The sequence below is a fragment of the Leuciscus leuciscus genome (genome assembly GCF_965113295.1).
Source record: "Leuciscus leuciscus genome assembly, chromosome: 19".
Classification (NCBI taxonomy): Eukaryota; Metazoa; Chordata; class Actinopteri; order Cypriniformes; family Leuciscidae; genus Leuciscus; species Leuciscus leuciscus.
Window position 1 is genome coordinate 11,201,824 of NC_138743.1, and position 22,517 is coordinate 11,224,340.

The window sequence follows — 22,517 nt, forward strand, 5'->3', positions numbered from 1 at the left end:
ATCGCTCTATCTCGCAGACTCCCCTGTGCACTGCTATCTCTCCCCGGATGTGTGTGGAGTCAAAGGCGGACAAAGAAGCACTTATATGACACCTCTTTGACTTAGAATCGTCTATTTTAATCATGCTTAATCTATTAACCCAGCATCTGCAGATGACCAGGAGAATGCGTCGCTAATTTGCATGAAAATCCATCATTAGATTACTAACATCATTACTAATACCCAGTATGCAGATCACTAGATGGATGATAGCACCAGATGGCAATGAAATCAGAGACTATAAGATAATTGTTTTATTTCTTCACACATTGTTTTAAACAGGTCATGACATGGATTTTTTATTTTATTTGAATATGTCCATTGAGGTTCACTTATAATGTTAATAAAGTTTGTTTTTGCGCATCAAAACAAATACGTATCTGGAAAAAATATTTTTCAACCCTCATTCTGACCCTCTGTCTGGAATAATTGCACATGCGAAAATGTATTGAAAACATTATCCATATAATATAATGAGGATGTTGTTGTAAATATGCAGGATATTGTAATGGTAAAAATACCTCTTATATGTCAAAAGGTCAAGGAAAATTGTATTTCTCACGTCATGAACACAATATTACTTTATGTACTCTACCTTTATGTACTTTAAGACCCCTGGCTTCTTTAGTTTTTACCCTTTGTCTCAATTTTTGTTGTTGTTGTTGATCTCATATTCCTGGATGGAGGAATACGTTTATGTATATCATATTACTGGCTAATACATGAATCGACTGTTATTATTGCTCATTATAATGACTTTTTGGCAGTGGTTTGTCAGAAAGCTGGAGAAAATAGGAAACCCTGATTGGGGGTTATTCAAGGAGAGCTCTGTTTTCACTCTCTCTTTTCCTGTGGTGCTTGTTGAGCAGGTGGTGAGCTGAGCTCGGTAGGATTGGTTGGCAGAGGCTGTTCGTTGAGTTGGTGAGGTGGCAGCTGCGTTGAGCACCGAGCAAAAAGTAGCGCTTTCCTCCCTCCCCGCCTCACTTTCAGCACACCCACGTGCCACCCGCATGCCGAAAAGAGCTGCTCTCGCCCCACTCTCGCTGCGACGGGATGAGGGTGTAGCGAGGGGGTGGTGGTGTTGCAATCAGTGCAACGGAGTAATGAGGAAAGATTTCAGCATAGATCAATGTCGTTCATTAAAAAGTTTTTTTTTTGGTTAATGATAACGAAGACATAAAAACTGCACATTTTAATTACACAATTTAATTAAATCCTATTGTTTACAAAAATATAAAAAATACTAGATATTAACAATGCATTAATGTTTCATATTTTGTTTAATTCATTTTTTTGTAAACTAAAGCATTATTTTTCTATTTTTTTCAATTTGATGTAGTGTTATTTTAATATTATTTATATATTATTATAGTATTTGTTAAAGTATTTGAATTTAGCTTTATTTTTATATTTCCATTTTTCAGTTTAATTTTATTTTACACCACAAGTTTTTTTTTGTAATTTTGTAATGTGTTTTTGTTGTTTTTATTCGTTTTTTTTTTTTTTTATGATTTATAATATGATAAAAATATGGACTAGATTTAAACATTGTCTTTAAATCTAGTCAATATTTTTGTCATATTATAATAATTTACTTTGACTAGATTTAGAGACAAAAACTATGACTAAAACAAAAACTAAAAAGGACCAATGCTATGGACAGAGACTTAATCCTGCATTCAGGGGTAATTGTTTGCCTTTTTGACTGTTTTTAGTATCTAGTCATTGTTTTGCTCATTTTGTCAGTCATATAAGATTTACTTCCTATCTCTATCATATATTCTCAATTTTTGTTCACTGGTGCAACAGCAATCTCATCTATCTCCTCTTTTTGAAGGTGACCTACTTATAAGTAAACGTGGAGTATTTTCCCCCATTGTGTGGTAAAAGGCAGGTAATCCCTAATGTATGTCATCTGTCATCAAACACTCTTGCATATGGAGGATTTGGCTGGTGATGAGGGGGTAGGCCACCCCCCTGCCCGCACGATAAGTGCCCTGCTGGGAATGGAGCATCTCCGACACTGGCCTGTTGGCTCAACTTCCCAGGTCAATAATCCAACATTCTGTCATTAGCAGTCCCACGCTGTTCCTCAGCAGCTGTCCTTCACACTTGATAGCAATACACTGAAGTGCTTATTAAGCAGAGCAAAGGCTGGACAGTGTGCTTCTATTGACATAAATGAGTGGCGGATGACACTCAGCCTCTCTGCAATCAGGAAGGGTGCTTGCGATTAATTAGCGGTTCTCTCTTCAGCGGAAGATGCAGCAACGAGGGCACCTAAGATGTTTGTCAGGAGACTAACAACAGCACACATGGGAATCAAGAAGCTGTTACTTAATTCTGCGTCAAACAAAATTCCTAGGTTTGTGTGAGATAAATAGAATCTGATAACCAACAACAACATCAAATGGAAATGATTTCATTTTCTATAAAGCTGCTTTGAAACAATATATACTGTTAAAAGCGCTATACAAATAAATCTGAATCGAATGGAATATATTTAAGGCCAATTATTGCATTTATGCTACCTCTAAAGAAAAGTCATTTTAAGCTATTTTTATTTTGAATTATCTCAACATTTGGCAATGGAAACATGTTTCTTTTTTTCAATTATTTATAGCTTAAAAGTACTAAAATAATTGTTAATGGTATCAAGGAGACAGAATCGTTAAGAGAAATCGGAGCTGGAATCACTAAATAAACCCCTTTTTATTGTAATCGTACAGTATTAGAAATGAGCCACCCTATTTTTTCAATAGCCATTGAAAAAAACACACACATTGGTTGGCCACAATTGAACATCTGTTATCCGTCAATGGATTTAATTACGTTAATGAAGTTTTACGAGGTGAGAGACAGAAAATAACAATTCTGGATGTACAGTACACATGTGGTTCTGATCTTTAGGCATTTGTGATGGAGGACAACTATGAATCTGGATCTGTGTTAAATTAATAATCCCTATCTTGCCCTCCTCTAGCTTTTGACTGATCCATGCAGGATTGCCAACATTTTATATACTCAGGAGTGTTCATTTTGTTTCCTAATGAGACATTTTGTCATGACATGGCATCTTATAATTTGTTGTTCTTCCTTGCTAAATAATTAAACTCTGGACTCTTTGGACTACCCAATAGACTGCTTGGAATGTTTTTATTAAAACTGCCATCTTCACGTAGTCTGGTGATGAATAGCCTGCTAAATCTTTCCCTTGCTCCAATTTACTGCAGGGATTAATAGAAGCCAAAGTTTAATTACGGCATGCGAGCGGAGACACATATTAAAGCTCTTTGTTCTCCCTGTACATGAAAGGTGATTACAGGTAGTACAGATCTATGTATCACTGCCTTGGAAATACACCTTAGTAAGTCACCTTTACTAATACTCAAAAGGCCGGTTATTTTGGGTCTATCAGTTGATTTGGTTGTGATTAGGTTTTAATGGCCAGTAAATTCATTTACTTATTGTGTTAACATTTCTCTGATATTATTGAGTATGTAAAGAGAGGGCTACTTTTAGTCTTGATGTATAATCTCCTCGTTTCCCATCTTTGCTGTTATTTCATAACCACTGTACTGGGATACAGCCTTGTTTTATAACTGTTGAGGTTGGATTTAGGTTCTGGCTAAGGAAACTCTTACTATATCTCACACCGTTAAGATAGGGAGTTACAGACGTTATGAATCAAAACTAGCAAAGTGCGGACAGAACCCACGACTTATTACTCACCTGACGTCTCTGTCACAGAATTTCTTTTTCCACCAAAACAGTCCCTCCAGACAAGTTGGAAAGAGATGTTGGAAACAACAGCATCATGGGATTGGGTTTTTCTAATGTGCCTCACAAATTAACTTGATATTTGTCTCTAGCTAGAAAAAAACATTAGACATTTCATATATTTGTATTCTAAATTAGGGCTGTAACGAGACACCATAGACATATGGCCAAATTGTCCCCCTTAAATCCATCATGCATCGCTCTGTTTGACAAAGTTTCAAAAGTTACATTTTTAGGCTGGTCTGCCTCAATTTAAAGAAGGCGGGATTTACTGTTCATAGAAGCCGAATATGAATTATAGCATGATGCTTCAGTTTTAACGGTGCAAGAATGCGAGGTAAGATGTAAGTAGCTAAATATTTAATATTCAACAACTGTTTTATAGAAATGTTAAATGACCAACAGTATACAGTGATGCAACACTACTCTGCGTTTTTGTCAAATTTCACAGTTTTTTAAATGAAAATATATAATTTATGTGATTCATAACAGAATGTGAAGAGACAAAAGCATTAACAGGGCTGTTTTTGGCACATAGCATACGATTAAGAGTGAATGTGTATATGTTTTAAAATAAAAATATTATTTCAAGTTCAAACTGATTGTAGTTATTTTGCTGTTCTTATTTCTTTGTCTTTATTACCTTAAATGGATAGTTCACCCAAAATGAGAATTCTGAACACAAATTAAGATCTTTTTGATGAAAGCTGAGAGCTTTCTGTCCCTCCATAGACGGCTACACAACTACCACTGACACTTCAAAAAGTTCATAAAGAGATCGTAAAATTAAGCCATATGAATTGAGCGGTTTAGTCCAAAATTTTCTGAAGAGACTCGATCGCTTTATATGATGAACAGATTGAGTTCATCAACTCACAAATCAGTTGTGGTAAATGGAAGGTCAAGCATGTTTGCTTGATGTGCGAGAACCAATGAGGTTCATTCTTGTGTGTTACGCAGCACATTTCGAGATTTCGCAATAACTACTGCGGTTCATTCTCGTGTTACGCTGCACGTTTGAGCTTTCGCAAGAACTAATGAGGTTCATTCTCGTGTTACGCAGCATGTTTGAGCTTTTGCAAGAACCAATGAGGTTCATTCTTGTGTTTTACACTGCACTTTGAGCTTCTGCAAGAGGTTTTTTGTCACGCATCAAGCAGGTTCGGTTGAGCTTCTGTTTATGTTCGCTGATCAATGTTCATCTGTGAATAAAAGCCTAAATTAAATCTGTTTATCATATAAAGCGATCGAGTCTCTTCAGAAAATTTGGACTAAACCGTTCGATTCATATGGATTAGTTTTACGATCTCTTTATGAACTTTTTGAAGCATCAAATTGTCAGTTGTGTAGCTGTTTTTTGAGAGACAGAAATCTAATGACAGATTTTTCATTTTTGGGTGAACTATCCCTTTAAATCCATTTTTTAAATCCTTAAAATCCCCCCAATTGAAAAATTGAACAAAACTGAAGTAGCAAAACTTTTGGTGTGCTGCCCAGCGATTTTCTGAGGCATTTAGATGCATGCGGGCTACTGATGTACATGCCTTTGAGTCTTTGCATTTGATTTGTGTTAAGCTCCTCTTCATCACAGGAGGACGGAGGAAGGGACGGAAGGGCCGCCACTCCTCCTCCTTTGAGCCCGGATCCCTTGATCAGCACATTCAGAGGCTTTACAGCCGCCTGCACCGCCAAACACGCAACCGCTCGACGTACAGTATGTGTGGCACACGCCGCTTCAAAGTCCCGAGCTGTCTGCCTTGGAGCATTGATCCCAGTCTCTCTGAAAAAAAGAAAGAAAGAAAAACACTGACAATATTAGCAAAAGAGATGAGCCCTCAACTTGACGTGCGTTGAAACATGCCCTGCTTTGAGAGCCCACTGAGCAAGCTGGGAGCCTTGAATAAGACGAGTGAGGGGGGGTAACTACACTTCATGTCATGGTTTTTTAAACGCTTTTGGCTGTGAATGACTGTTTCTTCATGCGGTGGAAGTAACGGTGGCTTTTTTTTTGCTTGAGCGACATGTTCAACCAGCTTGTCTGGGCCACCGTGTGACAGGAAGCATTGCAAGCAGAGATATTATTACGCTGACAGCCAAAACAAAACAAAAGACAACATTATTAGATGTCTTACCAGATGTGTGAAGTTTGTGATGAGATAAAATAGACCTGTGCTATCATTATTTGAGTGTTTTTACTTTGTTTAATCCATCTGGTCTTCTTAGCATGGTTTGTTTCATTATGCCAGCCTTGTCTCCTGTTGCCAGACTTTTGACTGTGACATAAAGTCAGGTCTTCATTGCAGCTTTATTCTAGCCATTTGAAACCACCGTTTTTTTTAGGTGCTGCAAAATGTTGGGTCAGTATGATTTTTTTTAAATGACTAAATTAATACTTTTATTCAGCAAGGATGCATTCAATTGATCAAAAGTGAGAGTAAAGGCTTTCTATTTCAAATAAATGCTGTTATTTTGAACTTTTCATAAAAAAATGTTCACTGTTTTCAACATTGATAATAATAATAAATGTATTGATCACCAAATCAGCATGTTAGAATGAGTAAAGATGCTGAAAATTCAGCTTTGTCATCACAATTATACATTTAAATTGAACATATATTCAAATAGAAAGAATTTATTTTAAATTGTATTCTGTTTAAATAAATGCAGTCTTGGTTAGCATAAAGAACTAAAATAATCTAAACCTCAAACCTTTGAACATTTGTGTATATAATAAATCATTATTTATTCAATAATTTATTATAAAGATTTTCTCTCTCTCGTACTATTTTCACTGTTATTGCTTTTTTTTTTTCATTGTGCAATATGCATGAGATGGTCATTAAACAGTTCATGGGCAGTCAGTGGTCATGCCTCTGAGTTTGGGACTATAGCCCAGATTTCAAATGCTATTTTATTTTAATTGTATGGTTTAAATGAGACAATAATAGTCTCTCAAAACACAAAACCTGATGATAAAAATCAGTATTAGATCACTTTCCAAGCCTCAAAATGTTTTTTTTTTTTTGTGGTCATGAGATGGATGGATGATTACACAGCCGTTCATTTAGCTGGATGACTTTGTGATCTTGGTTTCCTCTTCTATCAGGGGTAGCCACCTGCTCAGTGTGATGTCAGTGATGTCTGCTTTTCCTTGCTCAACATGTGGTGTGATGTAGGGTGGTTGAGTGAGAGGAGGTGTTGCTGGTGCACGCACACACGCGCACGCTCACACATGCACACACCGTACTGGGAAGGCTTAGGAAGTGTGAGCTGCCACAGTGTCGGGTCTCTGGTGCTCCCAGCAACCCACTCTGAATACACTCAGCTTCCTGCCTGAGCTGACAATCTGCTCTCTTCTGACTGCTTGTGCGAGCATGTGTGTGCATTTGTGCGTGCAAGTGCAAACACTGTAAAATTCTGTTCCTTTGAAATGTCAGGTGCGCAGGCCTAATGCAAAACCGTGTTAGTCACAAGGCGTCTATCTGTTCCCTGAAAAGATTTTACTAGCCTTGAAAGGTTTGGAGGAACAACATAAGAAAATGACTTTACTTTCTCTGGAAATTGTAACCTGCTAGTGCGACGTCCATTTAAATGGAACCAAAATATCTCAACCCTTGCTCACTTTCTCCCTCCAGTCACCCTCTGGCCAAAACAAATTGTGTGGCAAAGCAGGAACATTTTAAGTGAGACTCGAGGCGCTGTTCCTGGAGGACTGGATCTTGGCAGGGCTGTACCGGTAGCGTGGCAGGAGGGGGGTTTCGCTTTATCTCAATTCTGTCTGTTTCCTCATCCCATCTGTGAGTTTGGCAGCCTTGTTAAACTGACATTGCTAGTCTTCTATCTCACCTTCTAATTTTTGCCCTGCAGCCCATCCAAGAATCGCAAGTGCATCCGTTCTCCCGTGCTGCTGGTTTCCATGGCGTTGAGGAAACGTGGTCTGTGGTGGCATGCCAGTTTGGTGTATGCACCAGTGGTCCTCCTTCCTGAAGTACTGTACAGGTTTTTTTTTTTTTTTTTTTTACGGACTGTCCCCAGGCTGTTGTTTGAAATAATAATTTCTCTGGTCATGATTTAAAGGGATAGTTCACCCCCCAAAAAAATTATTATTGGCTTTTGTTACAAAAAATCATACAGGGTTGGAATGGCATACAGGGGATTTAATAATAGAAGCCTGTGAAATAAATAAATAAATAAATAAATACAAATTTAAATAAATAAAATAAAATAAAAAATATATATTAAAAATGATATATGAGAACATAATAGAAACCTTCAATAAATATAGGTTTTTGTTATTGTAGTCACACCATTATGGAATGATTTTACAGCAAGTGTATTTTATTTTATTATTTTATTTCAACACTGTAATTCTGTCAAAGATTGTTGCATTTTTGGTTCCTTTCCACAAATATATGCAGGGGCTGTCTGAGGGTTTCATAGCCAACATTTAACACTGTCACGGTTCTGGCAGTTTGCAGCACGGTGAGTAATGTTTTGAAGATCCAGGGAGGGATGCAGAAAAGTTTTGGACACAGTAAGCTTTGCTGTGTTTACCACAACTATATGTGGCTCCCAATGAGACCGGGGCTTGGCACAGGAAGCTGAACTGTGTTAATTTAATTAGCACTAAATGACAGTGTTCTGCCCAAGCCGTTTTGGGATTGTAGGGACCCAGTTCATTCCCATTTGAGAGGGGAACTCCCAATTAGCCTACTATGTAGAGCCTTGAATTTTGATGTGTGAAATATTTTGGTCTTTCTTTACGGATATTCAGTCTTGGATTGGCATGACCAGAGTAGATGGAAGAGAATCGTTGTCTGGATTTTACAAATATCCTGCTGAGGGAAGCACTTTATTGGCTTAGACTATCTGCTTTGTGTAAATACACAGCACTGGAAGCCCTGGCAGTGGCGGGGTGAATTGATTTCCTCTGGTGGGACAGACCCTGGATTTGTGTGCAGAGGAGTGACACAGCTGCACTCTCTCTCTCTCTCTCTCTCTCTCTCTCTCTCTCTCTCTCTCTCTCTCTCTCTCTCTCTCTCTCTCTCTCTCTTCTCTGCTGCATCAAGGCCACTTTCAACTCCAGTCCTTCCCCTCTTTACTGTTTACTACTCCCTCCCTCACACTCTCTGTCGCTCCTACACTTTATCATGTTTTTTTTCCTTCTGACACTCAGTTTTTTTCCCTTCTATCTCTGAATATATTGTCGCGTCTAGCTGTGAGTGTGCTTTAAGCACATGCTGCAACCTTGATAGATGTTCTCTTCCTCTTTCTCTCTATCTCTCTCTCTCCCTCCCTACTTGTCCTCTTCTATTTCTGCATCCTGCTGTTGTAGGTCTGTATTTCTCTCCCCCAGCGAGCCCATCTTTCCCTTGTGTGATGTCAGATGCGGATCTGGGTGAGCGAATGGGCATCCGTTCATGTATCTCTCGTTCTGCGGATGGGCTCTGGGAGAAACCTAAATTTAGCGGCTCCTCGCTCTCTCTGTTGTGTTTGCTGTGCATGGCTTAATTAGCACACAGCATGGCACAGTACGTTTTGGATGCATTATATAATGCGTTATATAATTGGATGCATATTTCATGTTGAATGTTGGAGAGGGAGGCTCTTTTCAGTCCCATCCTATAGTTGAAGATGAGTGCTAGTGTCGAGAAGAAAGTACAAGCTTATGTTCCTTTTGGAGATATGTGGCAGCTTGAGGGGAAACTGCTGCTGTCATTAACCTGGGAAATTCAATGCCAGTTCTGTCAAATCTGAGCTGCTAATCAAAAGGTTGCAAAAGGTAATAATTATCCAATTATATTGGCTTTGGATTTAGTACAGTGACAATATATTAAAATAGATTGATAGATACATATATTAAAAAAATATGATATCAGTATCAGGAGTCACTGTTCCTGCAAAAACTGTACTGAAATCTCTTTGGATTGTTTTATAATTTTATAATTGATTAAAAAAAATTAGAACATTGGATTTTCTGCTACCATAAACTTTTTTTTGCAGCAAGCGTGTTTTTGAAGTCATTGTATAGTTGGCATCTTATCTTTGTTGTGCGTGATTAGCCTGTCAGAATCTCTCTATGAGAGATCAATTCAAGATGTTTTCTAGTACAACGTTCTTTGTAAACGAACAGGTCTTGTTGATTGTTGGAGTAATTGCTGAAAGCCTCAATGAGTCATTTCTTTTCCCAAAAGCGGAGAGGTTTACAATAGATGTTAACAAGCTCATGGCATGGCACCAGCTTACAAACATCTGACTGGAAACGGGCTGCAACAAAATAACCCCTCAGGAGAGGAACATTTGTGTAGTTTACAACTGGAATGTTAAGTGTCATGACCTGGCCGTGATATTGTAATGTAACGTGAGTTAACACAGATACACCCAACTGAGTCATTCTTCAGAAAGTCTTACAAGGCAGATTCGATGGTTGCGTTTGTTTCCCACTGCAAGAAACAATGTCACGGCATGTTGAGGTTTTCCTGGAGCAAACGGACGTTCTCGAACTGCTAACTGATTGCGATGCAATGGCCGGGGATGATAGTGGCATCTGGGGGGTGCTCGGAGGGGGCGCTTGTGACCAGGCCACCGCAGCGTGAGTGGATCACATTTCCTGAGAGACAGATATACTGTTGCCCAGCTCATTGACAGAAATTCATTTATTCGTCCTCTCCAGCAAACAATTCATGTTCACTAACCTTTCTGCTTAGCCTTGGAATAAATCCTCCCTCTGGAGAATTTTTTTTTTTTTTTTTACCAGCTGTCCAGTCTTGCCTGCCTTTATAACCACTGGTCTTAGTTCACTGTTTACTACAGTGGTATCTTTGTGATCTTTTTTGAAGCTTTTTTGAAGCTTGAAGCTACGTCTTCATTAATCCAGATACATTTGAAAACGGTGTTTTCGTTTCAAAACGGGTGTGCGTTTTCAAAAAGCTCCATTTCAGTGTGGATGGAAGGCCAAAACGGAGAGAAAAAGATGCGTTTTCAAATGAAAACGTATTAATGTGGACAAGGTCTAAAAGAACAGACATTTTTTTCACATTGCAGAGGTCACAATAGTGACATCTGTTTCTGTTACCGCTGATTTACATTTAGAGAATATGAGTGGCTCATGCACTTACTCTTAAAATGTTCCAGAGTCTTTCATAGACATCCACCGGACAGCCTAGCATATTTTGAGAGTCCAACAATATGTCCAATGTGCCCTACTGTTCATCCAGGATCAAGGGCCTAGTTTAGAACTGCCACACAGCAGGGTTGTGCACCATTCAGAATTGAGAATGCCTTTTAAATTCGATTTAAATTCCTGAATTTGAATTGATGTTGACTTGCGGTAGCCAACACGATGCAGAATCTGACTTTTATTTAATTTTTTCGAAAGAATGAAAACAACTTAAATTCAGTCATGAAAACATATAGAGCAAAACAGATTATGCTGAACTGCTATAAAATCTAGAGTTTGATGCATAAGCATCACCCAAACATGAAAATTCATGTTGTTCCAAACCATCTTTTTGATCAAATCTGAGAGCTTTCTGTCCCTCCATAGAAAGCTACACGACTACCACTGACACTTCAAAAAGTTCATAAAGAGATTGTTAAACCAATACATATGATTTGAGCGATTTAGTCTAAAATTTCCTGAAGAGCCACACGATCGCTTTATATGATGAACAGATTGAGTTCATCAACTCGCACATCAGTTGTGGTAAACGGAAGCTCAAACATGTTGAGAGAATTGTATAATTCAGTGCCTTTAGCTTTTGTGCTTGAAATTTCTTTTTATGTTGTAGAAACGTGTTGTCTGAGCAATTGAGGTAATTTCATCTGCTAATGTTCTATTCACAGTAATTGTTCAGAGGTGGAAAAATATAATTTTTCAAATTACCCTGCCTCATCTGAGGTCCTTTTTCCATTCCCCGGTGGACTGCATCCGGTCCTGGGCGCTGAATAAGAGGTGGGCGGCATATACAAAGCCTGAATCTGTTTGCTGTGTGTGCACTTTAATAGAACTCTTGTTCTTGCATTGGGCAGGCGGCAGCGGGTGAATCACCTGCGCCACAATGTGTTTTGGTTCGGGCAAGCGGAGGGGAATTGGGCGCAACAGGGGGTCTTCTGTTTGGGAAGCCCCCGGTGTTCATTCCCAACATCAGCCAGCTGATCTGACTCAGGGCCAGGGCTAAAATTGGCCGTGCTTGTCTGGGCGATTTTTGTAAACCGACACTGCGGACAAGGGGTCTCTTTTGGGGTGGCCTTGCCCCCTCCGTGCCTTGCCTCTGAACGCAACAGGTGCAGCGGGGCAACTTGAGCTTTATGGAATGACAGACTGCTGAGAGCGCAGCACTGGGGAGTATGCTCAGAGGGGTATTCGCTCCAGAAGGTTTCTTTCCCCCCGTTTTTTTCCTTCGGGCAAAATTGGAGACAGCTGCCGGGGAGCGGCGCAGATAGGTAAACACGCTCCTGGGTTGCATAACAGGAGAAAGCAGGTCCCCGATGGTGCACGGAGTGTGAGCCACTGCCTTGCACTCCAGTGAGCAATTGTGCAGCCCTCGCTTGAGAGCCTGTTTGTTTTGGAATGGCTGCTGAGTGACTGTTTTCATCAGACTACACACGCACTCCCCTGAACTCCCACCGGGCCTCCTAGATCGGAGAATCACTCCTGCCGCGAGTCACGCCGGGGTTGAGAGGTCAAATGGTATACTGACACGAATTTGTGCACAGTTCAACAAGGCCTGAAGTGAGATGTCAGGAATCTGTGACTGTGACCTTGCAGTGTGTTGAATGAAAAGCTAATGTAATCTTCATTTTAATGAATCCTTGAGCTTGGAATGTGGTGGTTTAAGGACGCTTAGCCTTAAAGTTGTATGATGCAAATCACAAAATGGTTTTCCTTCATGTCATAAGCTGTTTTTAGAATGCACAATTGTGATGGAGTATAAGTATAAACGCGTCTTTACATTGACTTAACATTGAAATCACTCGCGCCTGACGCTCTATTCGCGTTTGGTGTGAACGCAGCATTAGGCGTCGAAGATAACGTCATCTCCGTTGTTTTCTGCGAACTTCAGAAGAAAAATGCAAAAAAAAAAAAGGCTGTAACTCACGCAGTGAGATGACTACAGCTGACGACGGCATCTTGCAAATTTGTGAGAAACATTGCCGCATCTCCTGTGACGTAGGCGCTAGCGACGACGTATAATGACGTGTAGTAGTGGTGTCCCATTTCTTAGGGGAATATTTTCACCCCTACGCCTTGCCACTCTGTTTCAAGGGACAAGGGTAAGGGGTAGGCGAAGGGTTAGGGGTAGGCGAAGGGGTATAAAATAGAATTGGGATTGAGCCTTAATGGTCAGGATGGTCAAATAGTTTTCTCCTCATGATAACTTTGTATTTACAGTTGAATTATAACTTCCCTTACGAAAATTAACCATGTTTTTACTATGATAATTTTTTTTTTTTTTTACTATGGTTCTTGTAGTAATTCCATGGTGACCACAAATTGACCATGGTTTTGCTACAAAAAACATAGTTTAACTAGTTTTTTTTTTTTTTTTTGTGGTTATACAAATGGTAGTCAATACGCAAAAAAAACATGGTTTTACTACAATAATACCATGGTTAATTTTCGTAAGGGTTCCTGTATGGAGGAACATGTTGTAGGCTTTGATAGCTGTGATGTTTTGTGTTAATTGGATACTGCAGTGCTTTTGGTGCTCTGTGCCTCAGTTCCAGCCTATCTTCAGGTTAATCACTTACTGAATCTGCAAACCCCTCTGTACTGTTAACATGTTAACATACTCTAATTGTGTGATTCATTTATGTGTGCGTAAGCTCTTGTTTTTGAGCAGTTGGCTGTGCCCTGTTCTCATGCGCTTGAGGGATCTGATGGAAAGTACTGTGCAGCGTTACAAATGAGACCCAGCACAGGTTGCCTCCCAATTTTCTCTGCTCTAGTTATCCACTATTGCAGGATTTTCCCTCTTTTTAGCATCTTTTCACAACCCTAGTACTTCCAGAAAATATGAATGAATGACTTCCAAAGTAACACAGGCTCAGAAGAAGTGATTTTAGAATGTACCCTGCTGATTTGGCTGCTAGTTATATACAATTGTACGCTCCCTTGACAAATGCCACTCTGGAGAATTGATGGTTCCTGAAGGCACGAACTTCTGTTGTCAGCTATGCAGTGAAACAAAACATCCCTCATTTCCTTTCTAAACAGACGCTTTTTCATTACAGCTCCACAAATAGATTTTGATGCAACCAATTTGTTATAGAGAAATGTTTAATTATTCAGTATTAAATGAAACCACTTTGATAAAGATATCAGAAGTTGTCTTTCTTGTACACCTACTTGGGAAAACAATACTTTCAGCAATACGTAATATTAATAATTGATTCGAGAAAGGAGTACTGGGAGAATTAATGTTCCCAATCAACATTGGGTCTGTAAAAAAACAAAACAAATAGCAAAAACAATAACCAATATAATTTTTAAAACATTATTATTATTATTATTATTATTTACAGTGAAATTTGATGTACAGCCAGTGTTTGCAATACGTTTTGTGTCTTGATCTGAAATGTCAAATTAAGAAATACTGCCTGAAATGCCCTGAGGGAAGATGGCGTAGTACAATCCTCCGCTTATGACATAGTTTTGAACAGATCCATGATCTAATCTTAGCATTAATACATGCTAAATATACAAGAAAAAGAGGTGGACATGTCTTGCATCTTGTTTCACAAGATGTCTAACTTCACTGAGTTCTCAGTGGCTGCTGATGAAGTGATAATCCTATGAATAATACCATGACTAATCAGTTGCAATATATCAATGTCAAAAAGTTCAAAGGTTTGGCACGGTAACAGTAATCTCACCTCAGTGGCAGTTGGACAGTGACGTCACTTCTCAAGGAGGTAGTTTGTACAATAGATTTGTCATTAACGTCAAAGACGGAAAACTTCCATGAGAAGGGGAAAAATAAAGGCCAATCCCAGCTAGGGGTTGGTGAGGTAAGCAGAGTGTACTGTGGTGATGGGAGGATCCTTCAGTTCCCTTGAGTCCCTCCCCTCATCCAGCCTGCTGATTAGAGGAGTGCTCACAGCTTGGCAAAGGCCCAGAGCCTCACCTCAGCCATTAAACTTGTTCATTCAGCATTAATGCCAGCTGAGATCTTGTTCCTGTCCTCTTGTCCCTTAGCCACAGACCTGTCAGGCTGCTTACTTACTGAGGATGATGCAAAGAAACAGCCAGACGTCCACCCTGCCCTAGATCTTGTCCTAAACCGTTATCTCTTCTCTGACCATTACCGTGAACACGACAGGCCAGTACCTGTCTGCACGGATGGCATTGCAGCCTTTTTATGTGCTCTCACACTCAGCACATTGTCTCATCAGCAATGACTCGGGCTAAGAGGCACCTACAGTACATGAGGGCAGAATGTGGACTGACGCTGTTTTTAGATCAAGGGCAATCACATTCTGAGCAGTTAAATATTAATGAAACTTCACCTGCCTAGTTTAGCAAGAAATGCACTATTATGTGTTGCTGCATGTAGTAGGAGTTTGTGTATATTTGTATGCATGTGGGCATAGGTGGATAAATAATTAATTTGTGCAACAAAACAGTGGAACATATGAAGCCTGCTCTGTATTTCTCCACAGTAAGCAGATGGCATTCTTTATGATGTACGCCTGTAGTGAATACCACCTGATCGTTCAGTAAAACAGGAAAAGATTGATTTAGATTTATTGATATTGATAGCGATATCAATATATAGAAATCTTTTTCCATCTCTGGAGCATGCGTTTGCAATATGGATTATTCTTTATTTGCCGTGGCAAATAGTATCCCTCAACTTTGCAGTTAAAATCAACGTTAAATGACAGCGATTTGTAAATAATATTGTATGAAATAAATTTGTGCATTGTGATTTAAAAAAAAGTACACTACCGTTCAAAAGTTTGGCATCAGTAAGATTTTTTTACTTTAAAAGATAAATTAATAAATTAATACTTTTATTCAGCAAAAAATACATTTCAAATAAATGCTGTTCTTTTGAACTTTCTATTTACCAAAGAATCCTGAAAAAATATATAATGTATCACAAAACTAGCTGTTTTTAACGTTTATAATTATAATAAATGTTTCTTGAGCACCAATTCAGCATATTATAATAATTTCTGGAAAAAAAACTGCTTTGCCATCAGAAGAATAAATGACATCTTAAAATATATTAAAATAGTTATTTTAAATTGTAATATTTCACAATATTACTGTATTTTGATCAAATAAATACAACCTTGCTGAGCATATTAAAACTTATTTTAAAAACATTTAAAAAATCTTACCAGCTCCAGAATTTTTAATGGTAGTGTACATTTTAATAAATCATATTAATATTTCTAAAATATCCTGTGACCTTGAAACAATCACAATGGTAGATTTGTGAGAATCAGACCATGAAAGACAGTAAAAACCTAGACAAAGTGTTTGTCACTAGTATTTTATTAAAATTAAAAGCTAAATGTGCAAGCTTCCATTTGACTGGATATACCATAATAAATACAACGTTTTTAAATGCATAGCCATAATGTATATTATTATTATAAAAAAAAAAAAAAGAATTTCTGCCTCTCGTTTGCTACTCCAATTAAAGAATGACCCATCTAAAATAGAGCAAATCCGACTCTATCAAAAACAATCCAACACATTTTAATGCAGTGCCCTATTGGATATCTATCGGTAGCTAAACCAACAGAGCGGCTTACAGAGAGACTTGTTCAGACAGTGAGTGAGAACCTCCCGGGAACAGGTTTGGGTCCTTTTAGTGTTTTTTCTTTTATTGTCTGCGTCTCTGTGTGGGCGATGTCATGGGGGATACTGACTCCCAGTTGGCCAGATTCTCAGTTAGTCACTGAGTCGCTCTTCAGAGGTCAGACCTGGTCAAATATATTTAGCGGTGTAAATTGAATTCTGTGGTAAGGGCAAAAGTCTGCTGAATAGCTGTGTAGGTTTAGCTCGCAGATGTGATTAACTGATTCATCTTTGGGATAACCGGGATGGTTGTTATCATGGTGACTCCTGACAGCTTGATGTCATCCCGTAGGTTGAGTAAATGCTCCCTGGAACAGCGCCGCAGCTGTGGGCCGATGTGGCCATAACTCTTGAGCCGACAGCTCATTCAGGTGACCCTCAGAAGGGCTGTATTGCTGTCACTCATGACACAGAGTGGTTGAGGTAAATATATTAGCATAAGTTTGAATTCATCTTCTCTGTAGTGAAGGGGGTGGCCAGAAGTCTCCGCTCAGCTGCCTGGTTCCCCCATAAAAAAACTCTCTCTTCGGGATTGTCGCAGTGCACACCTGTCCAATGTCACTGTTTGTTCTGTTACAATGAAATAACCCTTGCTAAATGCAAACACGCTCGCTCAGGCTCACAATTACATGCCGTGATCTAAACGCTAATCATATCAGTGTCTAGGCCTGGCCGAGAGTGATCAGTGAAAGCACATCTATAAAGGGATTTTGTAAGAATTAGCCTGGTGAGCTATTTATAGCCCTGCGGGAGGTGGGGAGGGAGGGGTGAGCGGTGATACCGTGTTGTTATACACCGCACTCTGTGGACAATCCCAGGGTCAAAGGCACTGAGGCCAGACTGCAATTAATTCACTGTCCGATAAGACCAGAGCTGCGTTGCGCACAAATGCAAGCAAACGTTCAAAAGGTCGTCTGTGATTTTTTCGTGAAGTACTTTGCCCCATCTATTTGTGTTCATATCAAGCTTTTTTAGAGATTTAAAAGGCACCAAAACAGCCCAGAAGAGCAGGCACTGCGAAAGTACCTCTCAGCGTAGTCTGTTGTATAATCCCTCTAGGGGCCCCAATGCTATTTTTGTTCCTGGATATGCGTCACGACTGGGTATTTTCTCTGGTGACTAGCTTACATCAGTAGGTCTCCTAGTATACGCTCTATCAGCGAGAGCCTTCTGATTGATGGGAGTTTCGGCTGGGGCTGGCTGGCGTTTTATTCCTGACCTCCTAGAATGGACAAGGAGAATTTGAGATCGGCGGAATGTTGTGGATAACCAAGGACCTTGAGAAGCCAGGTTGGTTCACAAATCCATTTCTTTCCCTTCTTGTGTTCTCTCAACTAATGCATCTAGCGTTGATCAGAGAGGTGATATCCCCGTCTGGGCTTGTAAACTGACGGGGCTGATGCGACCCACGATGACGGGTATGGGAGCGGAGGAGCGTGTGTTAGCTGTTTATCTGTGGGTTGCAGCAAGCTGTCAGTGACAGGGTCTCTGTTTGCTCGATTTCCCCGTACAGCTTGCATGCTGCCGTAACATTAACACAGAGAAATAACCTTGTATTTTTATTAGGAATCTTTTTCCTGTGCATGTTCCTTTCTTTTAACGTTCTCTCATGCGTTTATTCTCTCCTGGCGGTGCACTTGTTGTTATGCCATGGATTGTACGTAGCTGTTATACTTCCATTGATACTGATGCATCCTTAGCGTCTGTGTGCAGAGGAATGTCAGTTCCCTTCTCGGTCGAGGGACACCCCTCTCATACCCCCACCGAATTCCCCCTGGGTTCACATGCCTCATGTCATCCATCAATTGCACCAGGAATTATTAAAAAAATGCTTGTTTGCGTCTCATGTGTCTCTGGATATGCAATCCCCCTCATACAGCTGTCTGCCTTATCAGCATGGCATAATTCATTATGTGAGGGAAGGCTCCGGCAATAACGCAGGGGAACACCCAAGCAGACACCAGGCGAATGTCACAGCGCATCTATCCCAGTCTTAGTTAAACGTCACAAGTTTAAAGACGCAGCGATTTCTTTCGCATAGAGCCCACACTAATATGCATACACCATTCAGAAATGCTGAACGTTTTCAACAGTGACCTTGAAATGCAGGTCAGGAGAGCACATCCTCCTCGTTTTCTTCCATTCTCCTCCTCCTGTTGTATGTCTGCTTGTGTAGAGAAAGAATCGTAATAGTCTGTCTGATAGCAGTGGAATGATCCTCCCTGCCAAGTGTGCTAAAGCATTTTCCATTCAAAAATACTCTTCATTCTGGATTCGTCTGCTGTACTGTATTTCGGAGAGGTGTCTCTGTGACAGGGTTCGGGAAATGCCCCGTTCAAGGAGTTCCGTCAAGGAATATCAAGCATTTTTTTGAGTACAGATTGATTTTCAGATGTTTTTTTGTGTTTGGAGTTTCCACTTCTCCCTTGGGTTCTTAACATCTAAAGTGTGTCAGTGGAGGGAAGCCTGCCACGGCGGATCTTTTTGACCTGCCGGCATGAAAGCAATTAATGAGCGATGCGGAAGCTCTGCCCGCTCGTGAGCATGAGATTAATGCAATGTTAGCCTGCCACCGCTGCACTCACGGGATTACAGCAGACCCTTGTGCGAAACAACCCGATACAGACCCCGCTTCATCAATTGCTCTGTCTTGGCAGTGGGACAGGAAGTAATTGTGTCCAGGTTTGGGCACTGCATTCTTTACCACTTGTTTTCTGCTTGTCATTATTTGATTAGCCCAAAGTCTTGTTTTTCTGGATTTGTGTGTGAGTGTGTGTGTGTCACACATAACAGATCTATGCACCGAGAAGCCATTGGAATGGGTCTACTAGTTTGTTTTCCCAATTTACTTATCAATTTGAAGGAATTATTTAATTTTATTTAAGGAATAGTTCACCAAAAAAGACAACATTTACTCACCCTCATGTCATTCCAAACCTGTAGGACTTTTTTTCTTCTTGTGGAACACAAAGGGAGACATTTTTTTATAATGTGCTCTTTTCCATATAATTTAATTAAATCGGACTGTATAATGTGCTCTTTTCCGTATAATTTAATTAAATTGGAATGAAGATTTCAAGCTTTACAAAGAATGCAAAAGAATCATAAAAGTCCATATAATTAAGTGGACAAGCCCTAATTTTAGTTTTTGCACCTTGACATTTAGTTTTTTTTTATATTTCTGTTTAGCTGTAATTAAGCCATTTTTATTTCAGTTTTACTAAAGTTTTATTAATTGCAGTACTTCAACTTTAACTTATTTTATTTCAGTTAGTTGCTAAAGGCAACATTTCTCATTTTTATTTATTTATTATTTATTATTATTTATATCTCTCAAGAAAAGGCAAAGGTGAGCTAGGGCAGATAATAACTTGATCTGTTCTTCACATAATGCTTCAGCTTCACTATGGCTTCAGAAAACTCGGAATATGGTGCATGAGTCATATAGACCACTCAGTTTTATCATAATGATATATGGTACTTATTGTTTGTTTTTTCTGAAGCTTGAAAGCTCAGTTCATTGTAACTGCAAAGAAAAGAGCGACCAGTATATTATTCCAAAAACGCTGTATTTGTATCCTTTGCATTTCATAGAAGAAAGACATACATTTATATTTGCAATGACAAGAGGGTGAGTATATGATGAGTGAAAGTGAACTATTTCTTTAAAACCATAAAAGTGATAGATAAATATTTGACCAACCATCAAGAATCTTTCAGCCTTCGAAGAGCACAACGAGATTTCATTCAGCAGCTGACCTTGTCTTCCTTTGTGTGTCCTAAACAGCGTTCCTGCATGTTCTGTCTTTGTACACTTCCTCTTTTCACAGTTTACTTGAATGAAACTATTTCTCCGCCGACAGGCTCGCCACTAATTTTCACACATTAGTGTGCATTTTCCTCATAATCATGACACATTTTCATTCCCTTTCCAGGCAGAAGTGGATGTTTTGCATCTTCGCATGCTGATTAGAATCAGCCGTTCACAGTTAAGGACCTGATTTCTTAGGAGAATAGAAAATAGTGTTTTGATGATGAATTCCTGCATTCAGTGGCTAAGCTGAAAGCAGCTTCATTTGGAGACCAAAAGTCTGAAATGAAGAGAACCATAGAGTACAGATGGCAGGAGGAGGCCACCTGTACACCTGAGAGGAATGATTCTCTATGACCTTGCGCCATGGCGCTCCTCCCTCTGATGAAGAGGAGTGAAAGAGACAATCAGTACATCCACACTCACTCACTCCCACATGATTTCCTTTTTCCACTAGAATCTCTGTGTTGACACAGAGGTCCCTTTTTGTCATGTGTTGACAGACATCGGTATGAAATAGCTTCGCATTTTGTTGTGTCTTGACAACGTATTTGGCATCTGCAGTCTTGAATGATTCTGTAGTGACCATCAGTGTGGGTTAAAAGTCAAGACTGCAACCTGAGCAGCATTAGAGAGATGCACAGGAGAGAGGCAGTGTGTCCATGGTGACACTGCTGGCATTTTGCCCCTATTAACTTCTCCGACCTTTGTGTGAGTAAATGTGGCTATTCTATCAATTAATTATGCTGACGTGTAGATGGTTTGCATATTTTGTGGCTGCTTCCTGTTCACTATTCATTCATTTCTTTTTGGTTAATAATTTTCTTGATTATTTATGTTTTAGTACATTCATTTTATTTTCTATATTATATTATATTATATTATATTATATTATATTATATTATATTATATTATATTATATTATACCTGAAAGGCAGATGATCCATTTAATTTTATTATTATTATTTAGGCTATGTTCACACTTAGCGTCTTTTTTGACAAGAAAAAGTTGACAACGGCGTTTTTTTAGCAAAAAAAAAAACGCTGGCAGCGTTCGGTTACAAATAGCAGCCGAGCGCGTCTTTTGTGGCTGGCGCATATACTGACGCGTCTTGACCATGCGTCAACATACGACAAAAAGGGTACCCCCATAACGTCCATATGTGACGATTCGGGTTATGGGTAGGTTTAGGGTACCGCTAGGAGGCGCTGCTGGTGCGCTTCTGTCTGCGTCTCATATTGACGTTAAAGGGGTACCCTTTTCGTCGTATGTTGACGCATGGTCAAGACGCGTAAGTATATGACGTTTTGGGGTGAGACCGGGCTGCTATAACAAGAGCTGCAACAGTAGCCTAGTGCTGTGTGATGCAAAAAATGTCGAGAAAGAGAAAGTTGGCTCTTGCGTTGGCTTTTGAAGTTACCGGGGAGGAGAATGTCGGTTCACAAAGACGTTTGTGGGTGCACGACAGACAGTTGTTCTTGTTGTTATGGAAACGACAGGACTCGCTACTCGCTTGTCATTGGTCAGCTGTCAAAAAGGCGCTTGACGTAGGGCGTTCTTTTCAGAAAAGTTGAACTTTTTTCAACTTAAAAAGACGCTCTGAGCTGCAGAAAAAGACGCCGGCGGTGGCGTCTAAAAAAGCGCTCAGGACTTTTTTGAAAAAACGGTTTACTCCATAGGGTTATAATGTAGAACAGACGCTGGCAGTTTGAAAAAAGACGCTAAGTGTGAACATAGCCTTAGTCTTTAGTCTAATATTAGTCTTTTTTTTTTTATACCAAAGCTGAAATGTACTGCTGCTGTTATTTGGTTGATCATTTACTTGATTATTATTTTAATTTATTTTCCATATATATTCTATTAGTTCATTATAGTGAGAAATTAAATATTTTATTATATATTTATATTTTGTACAGTAGCTGTATTAATATATAATATAATCATATTTTATAATATGTACACAATTTTTCATATAGTAGCTAAAAGACAGATGGCCCATATAAATCATCTTTTTATTTTGACCAAAACTGTCAGTAATCAAAGCTAGAAGAAAGAAACATTGCTGAAAT

At 39.3% G+C, this 22,517-nt stretch overlaps 1 protein-coding gene across 3 annotated transcripts in view; it reads left to right on the forward strand.

The window, feature by feature from the left end:
• Positions 1-22,517, forward strand: part of hivep2a (HIVEP zinc finger 2a) — a 72,502-nt gene that overhangs the window by 12,379 nt on the left and 37,606 nt on the right. The window contains exon 1 of one of the 3 annotated variants that reach the window (XM_082148137.1): positions 16,115-17,926. The exons of the other annotated variants lie outside the window; for them this stretch is intronic. The gene's annotated coding sequence lies outside the window, so the exon portion shown is untranslated. Of the gene's footprint in view, positions 1-16,114; positions 17,927-22,517 lie in introns of those variants that run through there. 3 annotated transcript variants of the gene reach the window in all.